The sequence below is a fragment of the Phasianus colchicus genome, chromosome 2 (genome assembly GCF_987193195.1).
Source record: "Phasianus colchicus chromosome 2, bPhaCol1.hap1.1, whole genome shotgun sequence".
NCBI lineage: Eukaryota > Metazoa > Chordata > Aves > Galliformes > Phasianidae > Phasianus > Phasianus colchicus.
In genome coordinates this window covers 43,684,224-43,711,769 of record NC_143437.1, presented here as the reverse complement: position 1 = coordinate 43,711,769, position 27,546 = coordinate 43,684,224, and the positions used below count along the sequence as shown (strand labels likewise).

At 40.7% G+C, this 27,546-nt stretch overlaps 2 long non-coding RNA genes across 3 annotated transcripts; both read left to right on the top strand.

Moving 5' to 3' along the window:
- Positions 1-726: 726 nt before the first annotated feature.
- LOC149918988 (uncharacterized) lies at positions 727-13,827 on the top strand. Of its 2 annotated transcripts, none has more exons than XR_016464289.1 (3): positions 727-771; positions 12,276-12,351; positions 12,468-13,827. It is a non-coding gene; the product is annotated as an uncharacterized LOC149918988 (long non-coding RNA). The 2 variants fall into 2 exon arrangements; XR_016464288.1 differs by lacking the exon at positions 727-771 and adding an exon at positions 8,495-8,614.
- Positions 13,828-16,038: 2,211 nt separating this feature from the next.
- On the top strand, positions 16,039-26,928 carry LOC116243056 (uncharacterized). The gene is made up of 3 exons (XR_004169871.2): positions 16,039-16,227; positions 24,228-24,260; positions 24,373-26,928. It is a non-coding gene; the product is annotated as an uncharacterized LOC116243056 (long non-coding RNA).
- The last annotated feature ends 618 nt before the right edge of the window (positions 26,929-27,546 follow it).

Genomic DNA, 27,546 nt, shown 5'->3' with positions numbered 1-27,546 from the left:
AGGATATCTTTTATGATCCTAGTGTAGCACTTCATTCAGTGCCTGGAAAAGAGGCAGAGGATTCTGGAGTGTTGGTTATTATGCAAGACGTGTTTTAAAACGTTAAGTACCTTGATTGTCTCTCACATAGCTAGTGCTGTCAGCAGTTTTCACAGGGCTTTTATGTGCCTTTTTTCTCCCTGAGATACCTGTGTTCGCTGTAGAACTGATTCTGTTTCTGAAGCAATTCATTAAACATCTTCAGTGCACCACTTCTGTGAAGAGGTCAATTTGTTCTTTCTGCCTAGTGATGCAAAACTATGGGCTTCAGTGGGTAAATGCAAGCATTAGATGCTCTTCTTTCTGTTTAACTTATGGCTTCCTTCAAATTATCTTCTCCAGCATTCCCCTCTTTTAATATATGCATTTATTATTCATGAAATGTGAAAACTGATGCTACCATATCAGTGTAGGACAGGTACAGTTGGATGGTCTGGCGTGCATAGGGTAATCAGCTCAGTCTCTTCTGGAAGAAAGATTTTTCTCAGGGCAGTGTATGGGAACTGCTGAGTCACAGCCTGAACCACTCATTGAGCACCTGCAGAAAGGACCCGGTCAGTGCTGGGAACACAGGTGAAGGCAATTCAGCTGTGTGACTGGAGGGGTAGAGCCTGGCTGTATACCTCTCTTAGACCTTATTTTAAGGGCTGATCCTTCCTGGGGAAGGATCTTTTTCTGGGGATCCCTCTTTGGTGAAGGTTTTCCCTGCAAACCTGGAATCTTCTGATACAGGTGAGCAATATTCTTTCCTTCCTTTATAGCACCTTTCTATTATGCTGGTCCTTCTGTCATTGCACCTCTGTTGTAACACCTTTCCCATTGTATTGATCTGTCTAATTGCTACAGGCAGGTATAAGCTGTTTCTTTCTTCGAGGTTCCTTTGTTTTTCTGACACGGTGCTAGCATGGTGATGGGTTGGTACACGGCTGTGTGATGAGACTCCTGGAGTACCACCAACATGAAGGTGGTTCCTAATGAGTGTCATGCACAAGCTGCTGGGTAGCCTCTGGGTTTTTGTATTCTCTGAGTCTGCCTCTGGTAGGTAAAAGTAGGGCTCTGGAAAGGAGCCTAGAGCCTAAAAGCAGTGCTCTGTAAACTTGTTCTCTTGCTTTACGGCTTGAAGTTTGAAGGCATCCATAAGTCTTCAGTTATCTGTTAATAATAAATCTCCACTCCCCCAATTCTTCAGGTCCAAATGCCTCTCTTTATCCTACATAATAACTGTTGCTGCTTTCATTTATTTTTTTCCCCCTAATTTTTCTGGTATTTATATGTATTCCAATATGGAAATTGATCTGCATCAAATCTTTACATTCTACATGTGATAGGGTTCTTGTTGAACAGCAAACACTACGCTGGTTGGATTGTGGAGTGAAGGTAAGTTTTGCCACAGTCTTGTGAGGATCCTTAATAAGGGGAGTTCACCATTTTTTTTTTTCCCCATAATTCTTACCACTGTTTTGGAGTCTACTTCAGTTTTACCATTGCTGCTGGGAATATGGCTCATGATGTTTGTCCAGTCCACTAGTTCTGGAGACAGCACTGCTTCCTGCTGAAATAAAAATCGGTAGACCTTCATAAAGTTATCCAGAGGCTCTTGGTTAATATTAAATGAATATGCTGGGGACAGTAACTAGAGCTATTATAATATAAAGTATATTAACTCAACTGTCATCCTAAGGAGGTAATACGTCCTCAGAACAATTACACTTTTTTTTTTTTTTTAATAAAACTCTGGTATTGCTTATTTTGGTAGTTACATCTTTTTTCTGACAAGCTTTTTAGTTAAAGTAAGTAACAAAACATAATTTTCTGAACTGTATCTTGCATACAGTAAGGTTTCTGTTTGAAAAATATCTTTCTCTTTTTCTTTCTTTCCCTTTTTTATTGAGACAAAGTCAGACTCTTAAGAAAAAAAAAACTGGTTGCAAAGAGTTACTAGAAAGCATAAATCATTGGGGGCTACAGGGGTAACAGAATCTCAGAGCTACCAGTTTGTGAAATCTTTGCAGCTATTTTCCTCCTGATATAGTGATATTTTCTTTTTTTCTGTTATCATGGAAAGGATCTAAAAATGTGTGTACTTAGAAAGCTAAAAACTTTCAAGGATGCTGACCAACTTCTTGTTCTTTGTTCTGGTCCAGCTGAAATATTTTCAGCCTGTGCTTCGTTAACAAACAAACCCAAAAAAGCCTGAACAATAAGTGATGCCTCACATTTCCTGCTGGAAAAGATTTCAAAAGCTCATAAAATGTCTTCAGACCATACAATATATCACATCATATTAATTTATGGTAGTCAATGAACAGTCGGAAATGGTAGAGGAGAGAGATGGAGAGCCTGTAATATTCAGCTTTATTCAGAACTATATATCAGTCCTTTTTTTTTTTTTTTCTTTACACGCAGTTTAGGCTCAGCATCTCCTCTTCCTTGCTTCAGGAAAAGAAAAAAAAAAAATCCACATATTTGTATTATATTATGTTCTCCAAGCAGCAAATTCCCTCTGCCAACTATCTGTGGGTGTGCAGCCCTTCCTTGGGAACATGCTGTATCTTCTGAGTTCCTGTGTTTGCGATATCACAGTACTTTTGCTCTGCAAAGCCATGAATGGGGCCATTATGAGGGACTGCTAGATGATTAAGATTCTGGGAAGGGTAGGCTGCTAAAAAGTGTGTTTAGTGAGGAAATTACAAGGCCAATAAAAAGAGTGTCTTTGCGAGTTCTAACCACATTCTTTTTTTTTTTCTATGCATCTAATTTTTCAAGGTCTGGCTGGATCACGTTGAGGTTTTCTTTCATCCCTTTTTTTTTTCTCCACAACGGGAGTTGGGGCTGGAGTCTAAGTCCAAGTTAATGAAGCTGCCTCAAAGTCAGGCAGGGAGAGAATAAACCATAGCTCTGAGGAGCAGACCGCTGGAGATTCTTCTTTCTTGCCGCTCACTGGAGTTATTTGATTTGGGAACAAGATAAGAATTCATAACATCTGATTTGTGGAATAACCCAGAGGAGGGGAAAAAAGGCAGAAATTCTAATTTCAGATATCATTTTAATCTCTCAGTTTTCTAATAGTCTTTTTGAGTTCTAATAGCATTAATCAAATATAAAGTTCAGAGTTTGGTGAAGCTGTGCACTCACTGACAAATGCATCTCCAAATAGCCCACTGTTCAGCACTTCTTTTTCTGTCAGTACTCTGTGATGAGGCAAGGTCTGGAGCATAACTTTCTCCCAGTTATTCATCTTCTCCCTTTCTCCTTCCCTCCCCGCCCCCCTACTAAGAAATACACCTGGCAATTCATTGCTGGTTTCCCAAGAGTGTTATTAATGTCAGTTTATTTATGTATTTATTATTCAAGTGCAAACTCTTGAAGTTCCTCATGGTAATCTGCAAATCAAACTGATGGAGGCAGAAGGCTGTCCTTCACAGCAAGTGCTATAGGAGCTGAGCACAGGCATCATGGCCGCTATCACACTGCAGCTCACAGTGAGAGGAGCAATTCAGCCTGCCTGAGGCTCAGGAGCAGGCTATGGCTAGAGCTGGTAAAGAGAAGTAGTCATCTTGCTTAAATTAAGCAAACTGTCTGCTGTAAGTGCCTAATTTTGGCAGTGGAACAGCTTCCAATGCTGTCTGCATAGATGTCATCTTCATTTTTGAGTGCTGGGAACAAATCCATTGCAGGAAATGGGCATATAATTATGGCTAACTCCTCCACACACTCAAAATATGGGCTTAGAATTTGCCATGATTAAAGTCCAGGTGTGGTGTGCAAGGCTGGAGCCACTGTGCCATCCTCTCCTTACCACTAGAGATGGTGGTGCAGCCAGAGGTTTTGGAGCAGCTTTGATCAGCCCTTGACACTGATCCCATACCACCAAGGGCAACACCAGGATGGTCTGTGGGATGTGTTTGTGTCCTGTGGGTAACAGCATGGGGAGAGATGCCAGCTCCATAAGCTGGACACATGACTGTAGTCATGCTCTTTCCCCAAAACTCAAAATACTGCTCCTCATTCAGAGGCACCTGCTATCTGTTCCAGCTTGCTGGTGGCATAGTTCTACTAGTTTATGTTGATAGGAAAGTCCAGCTTGCCTGTTGGCTCATGGCTAAATCTCCACACAGTCAAAACTTGGTCTTCAAGATTTGTGTTGATTAAAATTATTTATTAGGATTGCATTTTCATAATTTTCTCAGGAATCTTGTTCTGCTTGCCTTCACAAGTACTTAATTATTTCCAGTAGGCCATTAAATATGACTGTATTTTAGTATGCTAGTACAATAATTTATTGTGTTAAAGTTGCAGAACTGCAACTAAGAGAAATCTACACTAAGACTGATAAGAAAAGGAGGAATCAGCATGGAACGTGGTCAGTTGCAAAATAGAAAGCATCCCTAATATAGCACTTATTTCTAAGCTCCCCTATTCCTGACTTTGTGATGGAATTGCAGAATTTGAAAGGGACATCAAGAGATCATCAAGTCCAACCCTCCTGTTGAAGAAGGCTCCCTGCAATAGGCAGCACAAGTAGATGTCCAGATGGGTCTTGAATAGCTCCACAGAAGGAGACTCCACCACCTCTCTAGGCAACGTGTTCCTGTGCTCCGTCACCCTTACTGTAAGGAAGTTCTTCTGCATCTTAGTATGGAACTTCTTATGTTCAAGTTTTACTCCTTGTCCTATCACTGCACACCACTGAGAAGAGCTTGGCCTCATCCATTCGCCTCCCATCTCCCTTTAGATTCCCTCTCAGTCTTTTCCCCAGAACAGACCCAGGTTACTCAGTCTTTCATCATACAAGAGGTGCTCCAGGCCCTTAATTATCTTTGTGGCCCTCTGCTGGGCTCCTTCTAGGAGATCCCTGTCTTTTTTGAACTGGAGAGACCAGAACTGGACACAATAGTCTAAATGTGAATTCACCAGGGCAGAATAGAGTGGGAGGATAACATCCCTCAACCTGCTGGCCACTCTTTTTAATGCACATCATGATACCATTGGCCTTCTTACCCACAAGGGCACGCTGCTGGCTTATGGCTAATCTGTTGTCCACCAGGACCCCCAGGGCCTTCTCTACAGAGCTCCTCTCCAGCAGGTCATTTGCTAACCTGTACTAATGCATATGGTTATTCTTCCCCCCCCAAGTGCAGGACTCTACATTTGCTCCTGTTAAACCCTATCAGATTCCTCCCTGCTCAACTCTCCAGACTGTCCAGGTCCTGTTGAATGGCAGCATGGCCTTCTGATGCATCAGCCGCTCCTCCCAGCTTTATATCATCAGCAAACTTGATGAGGGTGGGCTCTGTCCCTTCATCCAGATCATTGTTGAGTATGTTGATCAAGACCAGACCCAGCACCAACCTCTGGGGAACACCACTGGTGTTTCACCAGTATTTCTGTTAGTTTAGGCACAACCACTTTACACAGCCCTTTGTTACCATCTGAAAAACCTACACAAATGAGGTTTGTCGATTATACAGGGAGTAAGTGAAATTCCTGTTGAAAACTTAAAGAAATCGGATCAAATGTGTTATCATTTTTCTTTATTGACTTAGTATCCTTCCCTTTCACAACAAAGGATAAAAATGTGATTTTGAAATTGCGGTGTCCCTTTATGTGGTATACTAGTTTTCACGTGGTAGGAATCTCAGTGGGAATATGCTGATTTATGCTGGCAGTCGTTCTAGTTGCTTATTTGAATGCCATCCTGTGATGTTACCTTTGTAGATACATACTGTTTCTGTGTTTTTCATGCAACTGTGTCTCATCTGCAAAACTCAAATGTCATTGCCACTCAGGAAAAGGTTACTGGTGAGAAATGTTTGAGCTTTAAATGGATTCTTAATTTTGAATGGGACCTTTTTTTCTTTTTTTTTTCCAGTTGTGTGTTGAGCAACAAGTTTAGATCCAAACATCTCTGAAACCTTACAAGATTCAAATTTGGATCTGGATCAAATGGTGTGACATATCTATTTCTGATAAATGGATAATTCAGCGTGCAAAGAGTGCGTGCACACACAGACAGACACACACACATGTCAATACACGTATGTGCATCTTGATTCAAGGTGTTACTTGAAAGTAATAAGTAACTTATTCACTTTTTACTGAAATTTCATTGGAATTGAGTACATCTCATAAAAAAAAAAGAATTTAATTTTTAAATGTTTTTAAATCATTTATAAAAAAAAATATGTTGCTAAAGAAATTACTGATCAGAAAAAAATCAAAGAAAGCAACTGTATTTGTTTTTAAATATCTCACTAGAATGTCTGTTAATGCCCGTTTGTCCCTTATCATTGTTTTGTACAGATGTCAAAATAAGGTTTTTATTTGAAAAGAAACATAATAGAAAGGAGAACCCTTCTTATGTGGCTAATGCAATGTAATAGTTTAAATATTGGAAGTGTGGAAGGATGTTGTGTGGGCTAGATGGCAAAACAGGGAATCAAAACGTGGAAATGAAGAAGACACAGAAACATTCTGGCTGTTTTGGAGGAAATGACTGTCTGATTTTTGGTTTTGCAGAAACAAAGAGCTGGTGGCCTGAATATGAATCCTGTCTTACCAGCAAATCCAGCATTTGGAATCGTTTGCATAACCATTTCCAGCCTTGGCTCACTTCTGTTCTGAATAAGCAGTCAAGGAGTTTGGGTACTTTTCAGTCCCTTATGGGCTGGCAGCACAGAGAGAAGGATCTGATCTGTTTAACTTCTGTTAGCCTGTACGGATGCACCTCCCTAAAGGCAGAAATGTGAAGCTATCTTCATCCCTATCAGAAAAACTCCAGAGTACTGCTTTGGTGGGAAAAAATGCTCAGTGCTTCAAGCACCCAAGCCTTCCCTAACCTGGGAGCAGGTGCATGCTGTCTCATAAAAGTGGAGTGCTCTGAACATCACTTCAAGCTTTAGAGGGTCTCTGACTGATGCAGCTGAACACTTCATGCCTCCCCAGACCCTCCGCTATACAACACAAGCTGGTGCTAAAGCTCTGCTGCACTGCAGACACTTCCTATAAGAGTCCCCAAATGTGTAGTTAGTGCTCAGGATCACACCAGCTAGTGCACCACCTAACTTTCATCAGCAGGTTTGTGGCTACGATTTATTTTTCTTCCATCTGGATGTGATTTTAGAGCGTTACAGAAACCTGAAGTGGAGACAAGCAGCCTTCTGATTCATTTTCTCTCACACTCATGGACACATGCAATCTTTAAAAAAAAAAAAAAAAAAAAAAAGACTGCAGTGAGGTAAGGTATTTATACTTTTTAAAAGACAGGTACTTAGTAAATGCTGGCACTCCGAAGGCCCAGTTGAGACTGCATCCCCTTGGCATACCTTGTGTGCAGTCACAAGGTATGAGTCAGCTTCTGCCCCTAGGAATTTATCTTCTGACTTTTAACCTGTACAGAGGGAGGTTATCATGCCTAAAGAATGCAAGAGTCTGGATGGAAAGTTGAGAGTAGATCCTAGATTGCCATCCCAGCACGCTGCATGATAACCTGGGCTCCAGGTTGCTTGATGCCTTCCCTCAGCAGCACCAGGTGCATGAACTGGGGTTCAGTCTCTATCACACCCAATACTTCCTGAGCACAGAGCAGGAAGCAAACCCAGTCATGAAAAGCTCAGCAGCTGTTGCTGCTTAATTAATGGGGTTATTTTAAATCCAGTCACTTAAATTGCTGTGGACACCCTTTATTATAGCCTAGACAATTTTATTTCAAGTTAGTTTTAATCAATTAGGAATTGATTTTAGCTAAGTCTGTATAAGAACATCTGATCTAGTTTAACTAAATTGGTTTTAGAGAAGTGAAATGGGTGTAAATTCAGCATGAGCCTAAGGAAGATCTCCCTTTGCCTGCTAATGATTAGGTAGAGAGGATCACAGTAAAATAGCATGTGATGTGCAAACTCAGGGCTGGCTGTCTTTGCTCTGCCCAGGCTGCAGCTTCCTGAACCGCTGAGGCAGTGACACAGCTTGGTTGTGCTCCATTTGTTTTTCATGAGACTATTTTCTGCCAGGCCAGTGTTTTAAAGGGGTCTGCAAAGATGGCTGAGTTGGAGGTTTGGTGAGCAGAGTGGTTGGAAGTAGGTGGAGGGGAGGTGGGGAGCTCTGCATTGTGGAGTTGAGGTGCCAGGTGAACTGAGAATTAGTATTGAAAGTTTTGAGCTGTGGCCCTTTTCTATGATACTATCTCACCTTCATGGTTACTGAACATTTGCAAAGTTATGTTATTCTTTCATGTGTCTTTAATTCCAACTTCTGATGTTTTTTCATCCCAAAACATTATTTTGCTATTTTAGCTATACTTTAGAGCTGGAACTATGCTTAAAAAAATACATGAAACAACCCTCCTGTTATCTTCAATTTGCTGTTGTTGTTTTTATCATGATCATTAGGAGCTCTCATGTGGAAACTCTTTATCTCAGAACGGTGAAAGTCTTTGTTTCCATTCTTATAAACGGAAAGAACAAAGCTACTGCAATCAAGGACCTGCTACTTTGGTACTCTCAGAAGAAAAAAAGCAGGATTTCTACCTAGGACTTGTTTACTTTGTGCTGGAGCTGTTCCGAACTTGATTTCTTCTGTAGGTACAAGTAGTGTTAATGAGGTGTTAATGTGTATGTAGGCGACACACTCAGATTTGCCTTTGATCAGTTGGTGTTATTTCTTCTCTTTTTCGTTTTTCTTCTTTTTTTCCTTAACCTCGAAAAGCTGTTTGCACCATGAGAGCCTGTTGACTGAACAGAAATTTCTCTGGGAGCTGAAAGAAACTCTGAAAACAACGTGAAGTAAAATTCCCACCCACTGCTGTGGGGTCAGTATTGTTCCTCTGATTACAATTGTTTGAAGAGCAAAAAAATTTCCAGTGGTTTGCCTACATGCAGTTTCTGTACTGCTTTAAATATAGGCTTGAAACTATTACACTGGAAGCAGTGTACCTATATGGACCCTAGTACAATGAAACTGTGTTATTAACGTGATATTTATGCCAATCTAGCCCATTCCTACAAATGTAGAGGCGATAGCAGTGCCTCCATAGCTGTATCAATACCATAACTTTGACTTTAAAATTGTACTCTTAAGAAGCTAACCTGGTACAAAGACCGGGTGCATTAGACTTGAATTTCCTACTTCATTATTATTAACGTGTATGAATAGTGAAAAGGAGGCATTTAAGTCAGGCAAGCTCCAGAAAGTAGAAAAACGATGATTTCTTCTTACTGATGTGAGCTTTCTTATCCTGTTGCTTTTGTTATCACTTTTGCTCACTCTTGCTGACAGAAAGCAGCGTGTTTATCTGAGTGTCATGAAAAACAATTGATGGGTGTGTGCAGGACCTTTATAAAGTGAACACATACAAAGCAGAGTTGAAAAGATGGTCTGCCTAATGCTCATGTGTCATTCCCAGCATTCCTGAGGCTTCTATAAACCCCTGCTGCCTGAAACAACCATGTTTTTGAGAAAATGATTCTGTGGGTTTACTAGCAGATCTGGTTTGTAAGGCTACCAAGAAGGGGCTTCACCATCCCAGTCACTGTGCAACCAGCAGGCAGGTCCTACTCTCCACACTGAAGCCCTTGTGATGTGTCTGTCCTGAACAGCAGGAAGACATGAAGTGCACAGGTGGAGATGATGGTACCATAGCAGCAACCATCATGCTGGTGCTGAGGCCTGGGGAGAGCTGGGTGTGGGAGGCTGGCTGCTTAAGAGAAGCAAGAGAAATGGAAAAGGAGGGAAAATGAAGTGAGAAAGAGAAGCAAGATAAGGCGGGAGCTTGTCAGAAAACAGTGCAGGAGGCTGGAGGTAGGAGCCTGCCAGCACAATTTGACAACCCAGTCAAAACTGTTTGAGAAGCTCCAGCAGCAGCTAGAGACTCCTGGTGCTGACGGCTCTGCAGCTTTCCCTTCTAGCTGGGGTCTCATTCTTGTTCCAGTCTTCCCCCACAGGCTGCATGGCAGGAAGAAGAATAAGGTCTGAATCACAGAGAAGGGATTTTGATCAGCCAAGTTAGTCTCCTCTTCCAAGTCATACTTTTGATAATGCCTGTCTCTTATCTAACTACAGAAAGCCCTGGATGAATTGTCCTCACCAGACTTAAGTCTGCTTTTGGAAGTACCCTCCTCTTCTTGCACTCTCCTAATTCGCCCCAGAAATGGTGGGCAGGGAAGGAGAGGTGTCTCACTGCATAAGGTTATGTCCAAGGGTGCCAGAGATGGAGAACAGCTGGGAGGTTGAGCCCCAGTTTATACAGTCCACATGTTTCTGCTTTGAGTCTGCATCTGATGACTCATTTTTTCTTTTTGCTTATTTGAAAATATGGGCAAACTCCTCCAGTAGGAGAGGGAGAGCTTAAAGATACTGGCAAAGAAGAGGTATAGTGAGCCTTGTACCTCTGTGCATGATGCTTGTTTACAAGCCTGAATAGGGTGTCTGGGTTTGTTAATAGATCTTAATAGAGCCTGATGTGGCAGAGGTGGACATCTCACAAGGGAAAAATGGTGGCCAAGGGAGCATTTGCTGTTCATGGTGAGCAGATCTGGCTGCTATACATTTCCTCATCTCCTGTTTCTTCTTCTCCCGCCTAAGGCTTACATCTTGTTGTTCCAGTTGGGGCTTAATGTGCTTTCCAGTTTCCTGTATTTTTCTCTGAGTCTGTTTTGATTTTCTTTTTTTTTTTTTTTTTTTTTTTTTCTCCTCTTCATGCTGAAGTTGCAGCTGACAAAAGGTGCCAGCCTATTTAACAGCTGCCTGGAGATAAGCGCTCGGTGGATGCAGACAGCAGGTGCGGCATGGGTGGCAGTGTCGGATGCCAGCCGAGACATTGCACAGAGTGCCATGTCTCCTCTGCTTCCATGTTCACTTGCCTTGTTGGTGGGAGCTGCCAGTTGAGTGTTGCAGAAGATGCTGATTTTTGGAATGGGGACCGAATGCTTTGGAGCAGAACATATTCCATATGTTTTCACACCTGAAAGCTTTTCAAGAGATCTGAGATGTTTCCTTTTATGCACATACATGGAGCTCTTTTTTTGCCTGGTTTTAGATTTCTTACTTAAAAAAAAAAAAAAAAAAAAAAAGCATATGATGATTGCTTCCAATGTGTGCTTATAGAAACTGGAGACATTTGCATTCCTAGTATAGAGGAAGATGGGGACTTGACAGATATTTGATTTGAATTGGCTTGTTATTTCTGGTTCTGACTTATTGCAAACACTGTGCCTACTGCTGTATCTCTCTTGACTGAAGACAGGCATCCCGAGGGATAACTTTGTTTTCCCTCTCATTTAGAAAGGGGAAAACACGACTCCAGCTCTGCTACTTGTGAAGACACACAAATTTGTAATTCGGTCTGAGAAAGATTGAAAGCGTCATGAAGCTCTGAAAAGTGATCATTCATTCATCCTGTTTTCTCTGAGGTGCCCCAGCAACCTGTGGCCCTGGTGTCCAGTGGTGTGTTGGGAAGGCTGGAAAAACAAGTGCTTGGCACTGCTTGGGGTAAATCATTGAGGAAGTACTGGTGAGAAGCTATGAAGGATAACCAATTTGAATCCAAATCTTTGCCAGTTCCAAAGCAATACGTCACCTGACCTTCCCCTTATTTGTGTTCAACCTGGCATACCCTACCCAGGCCCTGAATTCAGTAGCTTTGAGATAGTGTCTTTGGACCTTAGTCCAAATGGTGGCAGGGAAGGTTTTACTTTTGCATCTCTAGAGCACCAGAGTCCCTCAGAGTTTTTCTGGCAGCTCAAATGTTGTTCTTAGCAGAGAAAGGCCCTGATCACGTCTTACAGTCCAAGCAGAAAGGATGAACATGAGTTAACACTCAAGAGCTTGTCTTTGTCACTACAAAAACTGAAGCAAAAGCTTATTTTTTCAACACTGCCCTTCTCTTGACTGAATCAGCACAGGCAATGTTCTGACTTCCCATTAAGGACTTGCTGGGTTTGACAGCCCTGAAAATGAAGGTACAGGTAGAATTCAGCAAAATGCTCTAGAGTGGGTACCAGCAGCAATGCAAGGCTGGCAGTGGGACATTGGCACAGACTAATAGCCCAAGAATTTATCTCTGGCCTCTTTCACTTTGCTTGAGCCTCTGTGGGGGTATCAGCTAGCAATACCCTTACCTCCTTACTTAACGAAAACATGGCTAAGTTCTTAAAGTCATAGAGGATTCCCCTAAATTGAGGCCTTTCCATCCTAGAATGTGAAGACACTCATTCTTTATATTTTGTACCTCTTTCCTGCAGCTGCTAGAAGTAAAAATGAGACTGGAAGAAATGGCAAACATCACGCATCAAGCCTGAAAAATCTGTGGTTACCAAGGTACAAATCTCTTTGAAGTAACATGCTTACTACGTTTCATTTAGTGAATTGATCTGATGGCTTGCATTCTGTGAAGCCGCTGCCTTGCTTGCTCATTTAGCTTCCTTCCTTCCTAGCACCTGAACATGGACCTCTTTAGGCAAGCTACCCATCTGCTGGAAGGAGACCTCTGCTCATTCTGCCAGATGAGAGAAAATCAAAATTCTTGCTGAGCAGCAGTAAAAGAGCAATGCTGCTGCCTGGAATTGCATCAGGAGTTCTGTACTTATTAGGCACTGTAACAGCTACAGCTGAGAAACAAGTCACTGAGACTGTTCAAAAGCCTATGGATTCTTTCTTGCATTAAGTTAATTAGTGAGAAATGAAACAAACAGCAAATGTGTGAAAGAAAAGGATTAAGTATCTCATATCTTGGTAGCTCAATGGAATTGCAAGGAGAAGGAATTCTACCTGTTACCAATAGGAAATAAGTCATTTTTTTCTGACATTGAGCAGAATTCATCATGATTTTTACCTCCTTGTGGACAGAGAACGTTCAACTACCGAGGCAAATATGTAACAACTAATCCAGGGATCCAGGTAGAACATGGACTCATCTGAACCACTGGGGTGTACTTCTGGCTGAGAAGTACCATCTTCTAATTCCCTTCTGCACTCACTCTGACATGAAAATACAGGGAGAAGAAAACTCACAAATGAACACACTCCTCCCCAGCACTTAGCAGCATCAGGAAAACAAGGCAAACAGATGGGAGCCAATGTATCATCACATGAAATCCCATCCCTTTTGAAAACATGCCAGCTGAAGATGAGACAAGATTCTTATTAGTGTTCTTTGCTGTAGATAACAAATAGGATATTTTTGGCTTAAAGGTAGCTAGCGAGTGCTTTTTTACCCTCCTTTGGATGCATGTTGTCTTGGCCAGGTGACCTCTGAAGCTTGAGATGTACAGAAGTACGAGACATTCCAGAGACATATCTAAATGACTTTGGCAAACTTTGCATCCTCTAAATCTTGCTTTCCTGATGTGTCCATTTGACTAGAGTTCAGTTTTACCCAGAAAGACCAGCAGTTACTTTTCAGGCTCTTGAGCTGTGTTTCCGTCTGCAGTTGTGGTAGCAAGTTTTCCTTGCCTTGTTGACAGTCTTCCTGTTGTCATGCACAAAACTGGTTTTTAATAGGTACTGGGATCCCTCTCCCCTCCATGCGGTTCAGTGGTGACATCTGGAAATATTACTGAGGAAGTTTCTCACCATCTGGGCCTCCAGCAGGCTCAGCACCTGCATCGCCATTGTCCCCAGGCCTCTCCCAGCAGCGAGCTGTCACTCCCCACAGCTGTCCTCTCCGGGCTCTCTTCCTCAGCCTGTCAGCAGCTTCTCTGACAGCAGCCAGGTTAGTGGATCCCGGCCAGCCCATTTTCCCAACCTGTAAATGTGATGGAAGGTTTTTCTGCTTGCAATTAATGTTTGGTTTCCATCCCTTGCCATGAAGTGAGGAATGCTTCTGCAGCATGTGCAGAGGCACAGATTTACCAGGGCATCTCCCTGGCCTGCAACAAATTGTCACTTCTTGACTGCAAATCTATCAAGCCAAGTGTTTCCTCAGCTGAGCTTTGAGAGAGGCTACTTATGGGTGCTTCCTCCCCTTTTCAGCCACAGTGCAGGTTTGCTGGGTCTGTGCCAAAGGCTCTTACTTTCAGCTTCAGTATTGCCTCAGCAGTGTGTTTGTCAGCAGTGAGCAACCTGTTGAACAGACCTCTTCCTCTGCTTCACCCTCTGTGGGGTCAGGAACAAGCGAGTGTGATCAGAAGGATGTTTGCCTGACAGATTTGCTCCCAGACAGTGGCTGGTCTCTCCACACAGCTGGTGGTGGGGCTGGGTCTACCCCACAATGCACATCTACACACACACATTCCTGTGTGTGTATCATGCAAGAATGTACAAAGCTTTACATATATATAGTTACTGAGGAAATCTGTGAATATATCACTCAAGAGACCGGGATTTTAATACCACTTTAGAAGGCTGGAATATAAGTGGATGGTTGGACTGCATGATTTTGTAGGTCTTTTCCAACCTTGATGATTCTATGATTCTTTGATCAGCTCTACTGAAGCCAATGGGAAAAATGAATTGGATTAATGTCCCAATTTAATCAAGTTAAGAAGGATGTTTATATGAACTACAGCTTTTCAAAGTAGTTAATGTTTAAGTCTGTGAAACATTGCTGTTTATGTATGTGATGTAAAATATATTTTATAGTTGGTAAGAACCACTACTAGATAATTTAGATAGTAACAAGAACAGTGTTTTGGGAAAGAAGTTTATACTTTTATACTAAAGTATACTTTAGTACTTTAACTAAAGTTAAGTACTGTGCTGCTGGAAGACAGAATATAGAGTGAATACTCAGTTCCTCTCTCTAAATTTTACAGTATTGTACACTGAAAGGGTGGACAAACTGTGGGAGTCCTAAATACTGCTAGTGATTCCATCTAGCTAGTCAGTTTATGTAAAATCATTGACCTTGATCTGAGGATAGACCTCTTTAACACAATCAATACAGGTGCAATCAGATAAGAACATTCTACTGTTTTATTAAAGTGCATCTAATTCAAAACTCAATAACTCTCACAAATCCTTAATCAGAGAAGACATCCTGGGAGGTATTTAGGTGAGTGATCTTATAACTCTTTCTCTCTCCTTGTTAGGATGGCATTTTACAAATAGACATGTCTGTTTCCTCTTTACCCTCTCTGCCATAATTCTTTCAGTGTACAGTTGTGTTGATTATTGTGCATTTATCAAGTCTCTTTTCCCCTTCATTTATTTAGAGGGATTGAGTCAAGTGACAGCTTCTGCTTACCTCATCCCCCAGGGTCGCTGTGGGCAGGCATATAAATGCAAATGTGCCTCCCTTACTGGCACACTGAGCCCTATATTCTAGTCTGTGACTTAGATGTCTTACCCTATAGGAGGTATAGTAAAAATGAATGCTGCCTAACTCAGGGTGGCCTGGGATAATGAAAGAAAACAGTCCATGTGCAGCATAATGTGATAGCTTAAGTAGAATGAAAGGCAAAGACAATGACTGAATTTTTTGAAATGATTTTAAATCAAAATGATACATACTGAGTAAGACAAAATAAGCACATGGTAGAGAGCTCTGAGAGCACTGCTTACAGTGAGATAATTATTATCCTTTTCAGGTGATCCTCAGCATGTTCCTTGATAATGTGAAATAAATTGTAATTTAGAGCATTTGAGCTGAGGGCAGACTTTTTTTTTTTGTCATTTAAGTGCACATACAACAGGCTGAGGGCATTAGATCTCTTAGTGTGAGCACAAACAACTGCATATGCTTATTGAGACTCCATCTCCTTGTTTTACACAAAACAGCACTTATCCAATCTATGAAATAAAATCAGAAAAAAAAGAATCATATGTGATTGTAACTATAAAATGTGCAGAAAGGCTGGAGAATTGCTGCAGTCTCTTTAACATGTGTCTGGTCACAGAAGAGGAGGTCTGAACACGGACTTTTCATAGGTATGAGTATTTTACGCAGAGTCTTGAATAAAAGACATAAAAGGAGTGGATCTGATTGGGGTGGACTGACATTACTGGTCAGAGTTGATTAAATCTCTCTTTTTTTTTTCTCTTGGAAATGCCAAGTCATGGCTTAAAGCAGTGATTGACCACCTGGTGGGAAGGCTGGGCCAATTTAGGGGAGCTCAGGTGCATGCAGTGCATATGCAATGCACCTGAGACCAGAAGGGATCCTGGCTCCACCCCTTCCCAGACCTCACGTAAGGGTTAGCAGTGGAGGCAAAGGCCTCTTACTGGAGGTTCCCGTGTATCTGAGGCCTTCTGGAGGTAAGTAGCTTCTTTCCTTTATTTCTGTGCTCATGGCTGTTTCATTTGAACAAATCCTTACTTGCTGCAGCCTGGGACCTTGCTGCTCTGTTGTCATTGCTGCACTTTGCATTGTGTTACACTCTTTAAAGCTCAATTTCAAAATGCATCGTGCTTGATAGTGGAATGACCCAATGTGAAGCTGTAATAAGTACCTTGGCTCTTGCTTTGAAGGACATTGCTGATTCAAATAAGGACTTTTGCTGATTCTGCAGCACCACAGTCTCTCAACAGCTACTATATCTTACCTTATTTTTCTTACTTCAACAGGGTAAAATAAAACCCTCTTTTTATTTTGCAATTACACAAGGGATACTATCATCTCTGAAACGTATTTCTTGTATGTTGCTGCTTTAATAAATTCAGCCCCCATTGTCAGTTGAACAAAAGTAATATTACAAATAATCTCTGCAGACTTCTGTGTTCTGGGCTTGCAGTTCAAAAACAGCTTCTTATGGGAGGTGGGATGAAGATGGTGCGTGGACATACACAACTCTTTAGATGAAGAGGTGAAAAGAAAATACTATTTTCTAGTGTTAGCAGGAGAAAGAACAGTGAGAGAGCACAAAGTATTCCAGATGCTGCATTATGTCCATAATGATATGTAACAGTTCTGTATGAATCTAATAAAGCCATGGGCTGTGAGTAAGTTTTGTGTTTTTTGCCAGATGAGTTTGGCTCTGAAGGATTCTCACACCCACTGGAAAATAAGGATACAAGAGACTTAATTAAAAATGAGAGCTTGAGATGCACGGCAAGACTTTAAACTCTTCTTGTGTTTAATGGAATTTGCTGTGGTGCTAAAATAGTATTCCCCCCTGTCATTCTGACATGAAAAACATTAGTGAATATTTGATTTTACTGTGGAACAAATTATGGTAATAATGACTCTTTGAGAGAAAAAATGTGCTTGAACTGGTACGAGCTCATTTAAAGTGTGCGTGTTAAAAATAGAGCAGATACACAAAATGTTGTCTGATACTTCATCAACTGACTGCTATTTTATGAGATGCATGCCCTTTCAGCGCAGTACTTGACACTTAACATTTGCCTGTCTCAACTCCACTCTTCTTGCAAACTCCGTTCTTCTCACTATAATTTGGACATGGGGAATGTGTGAACAGTCAGGTTTCAACTCCTGTTCAGCAATTCAGAACTTCAATGTCAGAAGTCAGTGGGGCAGAAAATCTTCCCTATCTTTGCAATTGACTCTCGGAGTTAAATTTTATGGTATGAGTGACTGACCACATCCAGAGAAACAATATATACAGTGAAGGAGCCATTATTGCTAGATTTGCTATTATTTATTTGTATTTATTTAAATTTGCACTATAATTTTATTATGAAATCAGCGATTCCAGTAGGTCAAGTCAGATGGTCAAGATGGGAAGGTTTAAAATAAGTTTTCTTGTACAAGCAAGTCAGTGGACTATTTGGGAGATTCTCCTGGAAGGCAAAGAGATGGCTGTTCTGTCACCTCTTCTAAGCAGTCAGTGCTCTACAGCTTTCATGGGAAGAAGCTACAGGAGGAATCTGCTGTACCGATGCATAGTGTGGGTTGTTCCTGCCTTGGCACTCTCTTTTCAGCATATATTGCCCATTATTCTGACTGCTCCAGCTCTTCTGTATGTCTGTGAATGTACTTGAGGGAGTTGGGAGTGGCACGGGGTGAGCTAATCTTTGCCCTCAGAAACTCTTCTTCATAATTCCCGGTATGTTGGCCTTTGTCAGATGACACCTTCAGAAAACTCCTGAGTGAACGTGGTTCAACCTTTGCAGATTTCAGCACAGAAAATGCTACTCAGAGTCTTTTTCTGTTTACAAATGAAGTCAACCCCCTCCACTCTCCCCCCCTGCTCTCAATATGAGTGAGTTAATGATAAATGGACATGAATGATGAATATAAAATGAAGTATCTTTTTGTTATAGCTGGCTTGACTTAATTTTATAAAAGCATCTGAAAGAATAAAAATCAAGCAGGCTATAAGCATGCATTCCTTTCCCAGGGATGCATCCCATAAGGTCTTTGCACTTTATTGACTGATTAAAAGAAAAAAGGTTGGGCCAAAGAAGATCAGAAATGGATTGTCATGGAGCAAGCCCATTAGAATCACTTTGTTTCACACAGCCAGCAGCATGTTTAATGACAATTTGTTTGGGAGCATGGGTCACTGTTGGGCAGACTTGCCAGCTTATGTAGGATAAAGTAAACAATAAATGTGAACTGTCAGGAGATCTTAAGAACAATTTGCAGAATAGGACAGAGAAAGGAAAATACTTCACGATTAGAGGTTCCACTGTCTTCATAGTTAGTTGCTGTCCCAGCCAAAAGTATAGGATACTTTTAATATAATCTTGCTGTATAATGTAATCAGACTGTCTGAGAGATATCTTATGCTACTCTGGTAGTCAACAATCAAGTATGGTCAAGGACAGTCAAATTGTTTTATTGCACATAACTTGGCAAAGGCTGGGAAAGAACGTGTATGAATTTAATGGCTCAAGGCTTTTATTACTTACCCAATAGGCGATTTTCAAAATGTACTTCCTTGCCTTCATGTCAAATGCAAAGTGAAATTAATGGCTTTTAAAATTATTAGTTGGAAAGAGGGAGAAGAATTGAAAGGAATCAAGTGAGGAACCAAAAGGCCAGCAGAGAATGTTCTAGAAGCCTTAGGAGAACTGTAAGAAGTGACTGTACAGGTCATGTATCAATCCATGTCCAAAAGCTCTGAGATTAAAGTGCAGGTTCGTGGAATTGTTAGTAACCATGTAATTGTAGAACAGATACTACAATGCTGTTTTTTAAATGAGGGCCTCAAGGATGTAGAAGTAATTTGGGTCTTTTGCAGTCTCATTTAATCTCTCTCTAATGGCGAGAATTCCATAGGAATGACTCAAGGAATGAAGGATTTTGCAAGATTCATCCATGAGAATGGAAATAATTATTTCATTTGAGAGAGAAATAATGGGTTTGGGGAAATGTGCTCCCATTCTATGAAATGAATTTTTTTTTCCCCAACATCATCAGTTTATCAGGAACAGTTTAAGAATCAGGTCAGAATTAACTTTTTCTTCAGTTACAAAGCCCAGAATGCAGTGTTTCCACACGACCTGTGGAAATAACCTCGCTTTTCCAAAGATGATTTGATGTTCAAATGCTCACTACAACTCTGCACATCTTGCAAAACTTCACTACATCATGCTGAAGAGCAGAAAGGCTTTAAATGAATCTTTTACAGGATTTCGTGGATGGTTATCATCATCTTCAGAATGTGCACAGACAGATGAGGAAGGCTGCCTCACTTCTGTTAGATTTGCCCTGGAGACATGTTGGAGATTTTTTTTGTCTGGGAACATTGTAACACTGAAGAATAATTTGTACTCCAATTAATTTTTTTTTCTGAATTGTCTCTGAATTTTATCATGAGCCTGACATCTTTCATATAGTCATCATAAATTTACATGGCACAGTTAAAGTTCTTTGAAGAGTTAAAGTTTAAATCAGGATTGAAATATTTTAAAGGACTTTTGTAATGACACATTAGAATCATAGTGAATCCCTTGATAGCTTAAATGGATGGAAACATTCTAGAGTACAAATGAGTTAGAGGTTAATTCATAGTACCTTGTAAAGGCTTGGGGAATTCTTTATACTAGAAGTGGCACTCCAGCAGGAACAATCTGCTGCATGAGAGAGACGTTCTCTCTTGACCTCTCCTCGCTCTCCAAAATGAGTGTTTATGGGCAAGAATCTGTCTTGACTCACTATCCACCTCACTGCAGCCTCTTTATTGTCAAAGAGGATGGAGAAGTTGAATGATATCTCTGTGTACTGCAAGCCATGCTGGGGAAAAAACAAAACAAAACAAAAACCACCAAGAATCTGAGAAAGTGATGGGTTCACATTTAGAAGATTTTAAGCTACAAATAACTAAGCAGCTAATTAGGGAAAGAGGGTTTGGGATTCTTCTTCTACTGTAAGAGTTGACCAAAATGTACTGTGGTATTTAGAGCTAGGAAAGCATGTTATATGTGCTACAGCTGAAATGAAATCAGAACTTGGAAGCAAGTTTACATCCTCTGAGGAAAGAACACAACTGTAAGTAAGGTATTGTTAGAACCACACTCAAATAACTGTAAACAGCCTCTAAATGATGTCATTGCCAGAGAATCTTCAATTTGCCTTCCACCATAAGTCATTTCTAGCAAAAGAGCAAAAATATAACAGTTTTGGGGAGCATGCAGATGCCTTCTCTTAACTCAAGTAATCAGTGAATGATGTAACTGGTATTTTCCCTGGAGTGCCTTTTCCTGGATTTCCTTGAGTTGAGAGGCTCCATGTTGGTAATGAGACACAAAGATAATTAAAACAACTCCTTTCTTCCTTCTCCTGCCATACCCAGCTTTGCTTTTGCACTCCAGAATCCAGTTTTGGTCAGAGCACAGCGGTTTAGAAATGTCTTTCTCCTGATCCTTGCCTCACGCTTTCTACCTTGCTCCACTGGGAGCTCTCTTCACAGACTGCAGTTTCTTCAATATCTCCTCCAGCGCAGAGCTCCTCCTCTTCCTCCGTTTCTCACTCCCTTTCATTTCCCCCTCCTCTCTTTCTGGTGTTTTTACCTGTTCATGAAAATGCTTTCACAGAGGTACCCTGGCACAGTTGATAGGCTCGGCTGTGTCCTGGCTTATTGTGGATGGGCAGTGTGGGGCAGCTCCTGGACTATTTTCATAGGAGCCACCCCTGCAGCACTCTCCACTGCCAGGACTTTGCCACATACAGCCAGTGTAGTTTTGCTAACAGTAAAGTAAGGCAAACCTTTGACTATGTGCTTTGAAAAAAAATTTTTTGGCTCACTGCGCTGTGATTGTAGAGACTGTTAAAACCTTCTTTATGATAGATTGGAAACTCTTTTAGTACTTCTAACTAGGCCCACTTATTTTTTGTCCTGTTCAATTCAGAGTGTGCATTCATCCAGCCTGCATGCTGGATCGAAACATGTTGTAGGAAAGATTTTGTTTGTCCTGAAGATTGGGGCAGAGGGCACGTAGTTGGACTATTTGGCACTCCTATCTGGAAGCGCTCCCTGATTTTCCTAGTAAAAGAACTACAGAGATTGTTCTTGAAAACAGTATTGTGCAAGCACCCTTGGGTGATCGTTCTAACTTCTGGATGACTATCATTTTCTGAGTGTTAATGACCTATCCCCGTCCCATCCTGTCGGTGAGGGATCAACCAGCAGACAGCTGGTGAAAGAGCTGCTGCGAGGTGTGCATAGGAGCTCCTGCCTCAGCACTTTCTTTGTGAAGATTAAAGGTGCAAGTGTGTCAATCATCAGTCTGAAAAGGCTGTCAGAGTTCAGTATTTTTAGCTCCTTAGCAGATTATCTCTTTTATTTTTAGAGGTAACAATGGTTCTTAGGTTAAGAGGGAGACAAAAGCCTCATTAGTATTGGAATTTCAAATGAACCTGATAAGGCACTGAGGAGATTTTTTTTCCATAGGAACCTGAAAAGTTGCTTAAAGGATGCTGTGAAAAATGAGCGAAAGCTTCTTGCCTAAGGGTCTCTGTGCTAATGATATACAAATATAAGCTGCCTCTGTCTGCCACTCAGCAGCCTGGGAGCAAGCTTGTACCCTAGCCCATGCAGCAGCAGCAACCTCTCTACTGGGAGCGGCAGTGGTTTCAAAGACATTTCAAAGGCATTTCAGGGATGGAGGATTAGAGGAGCCAAGTAGTCCTGTTGAGTCCTGTGATTATGGGGAAGTTGAATGAAAGGGCTGTAAGGCCTTACGCTGCCTGGATGGCCCACCCCTTACCAAGGGCTCATGTAACTTAAAGACCTCAGAGTCACGAGACCTTTGCTGCTCATGGAGAGACTGTTACTGCAGGGAGCAGACTGGTTTAAAGCATGTCTCACTCATGAAACAAAATGCATATTATATTTCTAGTTTGGTCAAAATCAAAGCTAAATGTAAAGGAGTAGGAATAGGAACTTTTTGTTGTAATTTTCTTCTCTTTTTTTTTTTTTCTTTTTTTTTCCCTCCAGGATATGATAAATTGATGCACTTTCCAGCAGACAGCCTAAATCTGGAGACTGTGTCTTTGCTGTATTGGTGTTTGGGAACTGGGGGTCACTTCTTCTTTGAAGTCGAAACTATACTTATAGTGAAGCTCATTATTATTTCTTTATACTCATCTAGTAGACTCTGAGTTTACCAATGAAACAAATGCTGCTCTGAATGAGAGCACCTGGGACAGATAGGACTATGCACTTTGACCCTGGAGTCCACTTGGGAGCATTGCATTTGCACATGGTACTTTGCCCTATTTCATCCTGTCCTTCCTGCCTGAGAATGCTTTTTGCAGGAATTCTGCTAGCTTTACATCACTGAGTTCTGCTGAAATTTTCTGCTTTTGCACTTTCTGTAAATGTGCAGAAGAGAAAGGAAGGAAGGATGAAAAAGTATATTGGAATCATACCAAGCACATTTCTTTTATAAGTCTGATCTATAAAAATGAGTACTTATTATTTTGCAATTATAAATATGTGAAATAAATGCATTAGTTAAGAAGTTATGCTTTTGAAAGTGCTAATTACTAACCAAACAGATTTTACGGTGTTTTAATGAGCACTTTTTAAATATCATATTAATATCCATTAGCTATACTCATACTAGTAATGCTAATAATGTGCAAAGCCATTAGTTAGCTACAAAGCCAATAATGATGATAGTGATTCCAAGCCTGCACTCCTCTAAAAGGTTCTTACTCAATTTGGTATGGAGGGACAGCTAACGTGGGCTTTCATCTGGCTGTTGTGAGTGACTGTATTCACCAGGGTCACACGTGGGCAATGGTTATGGAAAGTCTGTATTCCAGGAGGCAGAAGCTGGCTAAAAGAAAATTTACCATGTCCGCTACTGTGGAAGGCTCTGAATATTTCTGCTCTAGGACCCTACCCCAGCTGCCTTCTAGACTCCTTCATTATTAATTCCTCATTAGAAGGTTTCAGCAACATTTCTTAGCTGAAGTGTTTTTAAAGATAACCTTGGCATATTTCTTCTGATATGTTATCTGAATGAATATTCAGACAGGTTACTCTGTTATTCCCTCTCTGAAAACATTTGCTGTTATTTTGTGATCTGTAGAATGTAATCAACAAGGAATGGTTATATGGAGAAATTCTAGTTGAAGTTGCACTACAACTTACAGCCACGTTACACTGCTTGCTTTAGGAAAACATTTATAAGCATATTTGCAAGTAAAATATTTTATTATACTAATACCAGGAACATTTTATGTGAGTAGTAAAATGTGTACATTGTTTTAGAGACTGTTCCTGGATTGTAAAACTAACTGTATATCTTGTAAATCAACAGAGAGAAGAAGCCTTAGTGGTTGCTTCAGATCTTAAGCATACAGATTTTAATAATAGTGTGTTCCTGTTTAATTTTTAAATTATTTAACCACAATGTTTATTTTAACTTAAGGCCTACAAAATGCCAATGTGGAAAACTTCTCTAAAAATTTAAATACAGCATACATATATTTTACTTTCTGCACAGTATCTTTCATCTGCTTTATCTTCTTTTTCAAGGTGTTAGCTTTTTGGGAGCTCTAAAAGCGAACTTTCAGTCCATGTGTTCACGAAATGGATTAAGCTCACTGTAGTGCTGATTTACTGTAATTAGATGTAAGATTGATGCATATGGAAGAAGCTCTTCCAAGCATCTCATCCATCTCTAGTACCACCTCTTCAATAACTCTACCAGATTTGATTTTTCTTTAGCAAACCAGTGCAAACCTCTTGCATCTGTGAAATTCTTGCAGTGAGAGATCCAGATCTGATAAGCAAAGTGAATATAGAAAGGACAGACTAAAATCTCTTAACTTGATGTAAGCAGCTCTAGGAAAACGTGTAGCCCATACCTCATGCACCATCTTATTTCTCTACCAGGTGAAAGCCTCCACCAACAGGAATGTGAAGCTGGTAAGAACCCCTGATACATCCTCTGTGGCCACAGGGTACAATCCACCACAAGCAGCAGCAAGATTAGCATAAAAGGATGCTGTGTGTCCTTATCTGCTCATATTTCCCTCAGGTGCCTTTTAAAGCCTCTGGAAGAGCGCTCTGCCCTGTGCTTCATTGCTTTTGATGACAACATGGGAACTCCTGCCATTCTGATTTGAAGTGTCAAGGAAAAGCGATTCCTGTGATACTGGTGCTCTTGCTCTTTCATAGCTTCCTGCCATGACGTGTGAGGTCCAACTGATCCTGGAGCTTTCACTCAGAGTGGGGATTTAGGGCCAGGAGAGCCCCTGAGAGAGAGAGAAGTGTTACACAGAACAATTAGGGAGTCAAAGCCCACTGTGGATCTGTGGAGGTTCATGATGTGATTCCTTACCAAAGTGAACTAAATCAGAGCAAGCAGATTAAAACCTGTATGAAGATCAGACATAGGCCCCATGTGGGAAAACACAAAACACTTTAGACAATTGTGTGGAGGGCAGGGAACAGAAAAAGGTAATATTCTGCCTGACAGTGGTCTTGATAACTTGGCAAATGAGGTGAAAACTGGGAATATAAACATCCTGTTTTAAAAAACAACAACAACAAAAACAAAACAAAAAAACCCTGAAAAACAGACAATCTCTTGACATTTACAAAAGACTTGATCTTCTAATGAAATTAAATACTGAGGAAAACCTAACATATCTGAACAGTGCTTGTAGAGACACCCTGGGGAAGGAAGACAACTCCAAGAGTATTATAAAAGCCATCCTCTTGCAGTGCAAGAGGAAGAGGATTGCAGACTTCAAAAGTTGAACTGGAGGAACCGCTTAGAAGGACAACATTCAATTCTTTCCTGTCATGTCAGTGATCTATATGCTGAGGACATAATTTATTCCTGAAAAATGCTCCTACAGGAGAAGGGACATGGGCGTTAATCTCACATAGATCAAGGGAATGCTTTGGAAATGCATCACAAGTATCCTGAGGTTTAGATTCTAGAAACAAATTCTTCTTTGAGAAAAAGACCCTTGAGCTGGACTTAATCCACAGTACTGCCACTCAGGGACCAACTGTAATCTGTTTAGGCCCATATCTTGTATTTACAAGTACCAGAATCAAATACTGACAGTACTCAGTAGTGCATAATTAAATTCTTACTCCCCTCTGAAGTCATTGGCAAAACTTCCACTGACTTCAATAGTGCTGGATTAAGCCTTAACAGAATATCATGAGAATTTGAAAAGCAAATTGGATCCAAATTTTGCAAATGGTTACTTGTCTCTTTTGTGGATCAAACCATATCCAAAAAAAAATCAACCTTACTGTGAATGAAATCAGGATATGTATTCATAGTGTGTGTTCTGAATGCTTTTACAGAAGTTATACAAAACTGAGTCACTTAGGGGACTGCAGCAATAATAAGAGTTGTGTAAATACCATGTAGCAAAAATATTCCATGGTTAGCCTGCTCTTTTTGGCACAATCCATCTGGCAGAAACTTATACATTTATTTTGTTGTTTCTCATGGGCTCATGGTGAATAATTTCTGCTCTGCAGATGGTTGTGATGTGGATGATTCTTTAAGTCCAGTTTCAAGCTTTAGTTCTGTGGCTTAAAGTAACAAACTGTATTCCGATGACAGGATATCTGAGAAGCTGATTTTCAATATTAATTTTGAAATAAATTCCATTGCTTTATAGATATATTTCTCAATATTAGTTTACAGTTTTAAAACTGGCAAGAAGTGAGTTCCTGAGCATAGATGAATTGTCCCCTGCCATTCACAGTATACTATTTGAGCTGAGGTTGCAGAAATTTTTCAAAATGGTTACACTGCAGAGATTCCTTTCTTTTTTTACGAATAATTTCATTTTACTATAAAAGTAATACTAAAACAGATTAACTAAACAAGACTATCCTGATGTAGAAATGCCAAGCTAGAAATGCATGGAATGGAAGGTGACCTGAATTTGCCTCGATGGCTTAAGAGGATATTATTCTGGCACTCACTGGATAGGTATTTGTCAATAAATGTTGTTCCCAAACTTCAGTGGCTTTGTGATAGCAATGATCTCTTGTCCTTGCTGCAGTTTCTGTAGGATCTGAAGGAAATTCCTTACTTCCCTCTAAGAAATATGAAGGATCTGTTTCCTTAGGGAAGCAAAAACTGGGGAAACAGCTCACTCAGTTAATAATTGTTGTTCCATCTCTGACATTGTCAATACCACATCAGCGGGCAGGCGTTCTGCTCTTACCAGTTGAACTCTTACCACTGATACTCCATCCTTCAATCCTGTCTTTGAGTTGTCAACATTTCTCTTTGGCTTTAGTAGTGACATAATAGGCTAAGTAGGGCTCAAGCAGTTACTGCATTTCTACAGGGACACCAGAATAGGACTGCAACTGCTGTGATCACTCACCAGCATGCCAGACCTGGACTGCCCTTCTCCGACTACATGCTCTCTGTCCTGTCCCTTGATGCACTGATATTCACAGCTTTCCTTACCTTGGACAAAAGGAGTTGTCCTCTTCTGCCTCTGCCCCTAATTATCGTGACCCAAAGGTACCTTGTTCACAGCTACAGGTTCACAGCTGTTCAAGGCCTTACTTAATATTTTTGTACTCTTCTGACACTTATAAAACACTATCAGCTGTACATTGTTTCTCAGTGATTTTTGATTACACCTGAAGATTTGAAAACACCGTGCTAGCAAAATGTTTTTACTTTGTGTGTTTTGCTTTCTGACACATTTTATCCTTGTTCTTATTCCTCTTACATTTCCACAGCTTTCTGGCAGACCTTTTCTTTTTCAATGAGTGTGGGAATTTTAACTATCAGATTGCAATGGAGAAGAAAATCTATCTTTCCAAATATTTATGGAAATAAAATAATAATGCTATTAACTACACTCTTGATAACTAGGATTATCTCATTGTATATATACAGATCCTCCAGATAGGCAGATTATGTGATCAGAAGGTTCTTACTAGGCCCCAGGCTCAGAATGCACATTAAAGCGGATCAAGCCTGCTTTAATTCATGTGCTGCTTTGCTAATGCTCTTGCTCTTTCTCAAGAGAATTTCTGAAATATGCTATTAATTTTGGGCCCAGTGCTGTACCCGTTGAGGTAGATGGACAGCCATTGATTTTGATGGACCATAAACTAGGTCCAGTTTGGGACAACAGTATGGTAAGAAAGACACTTCTCACTCTTCCAGGACTAGAAGCATCTCAGTTTTTCATGTATGCTGATGGACCTT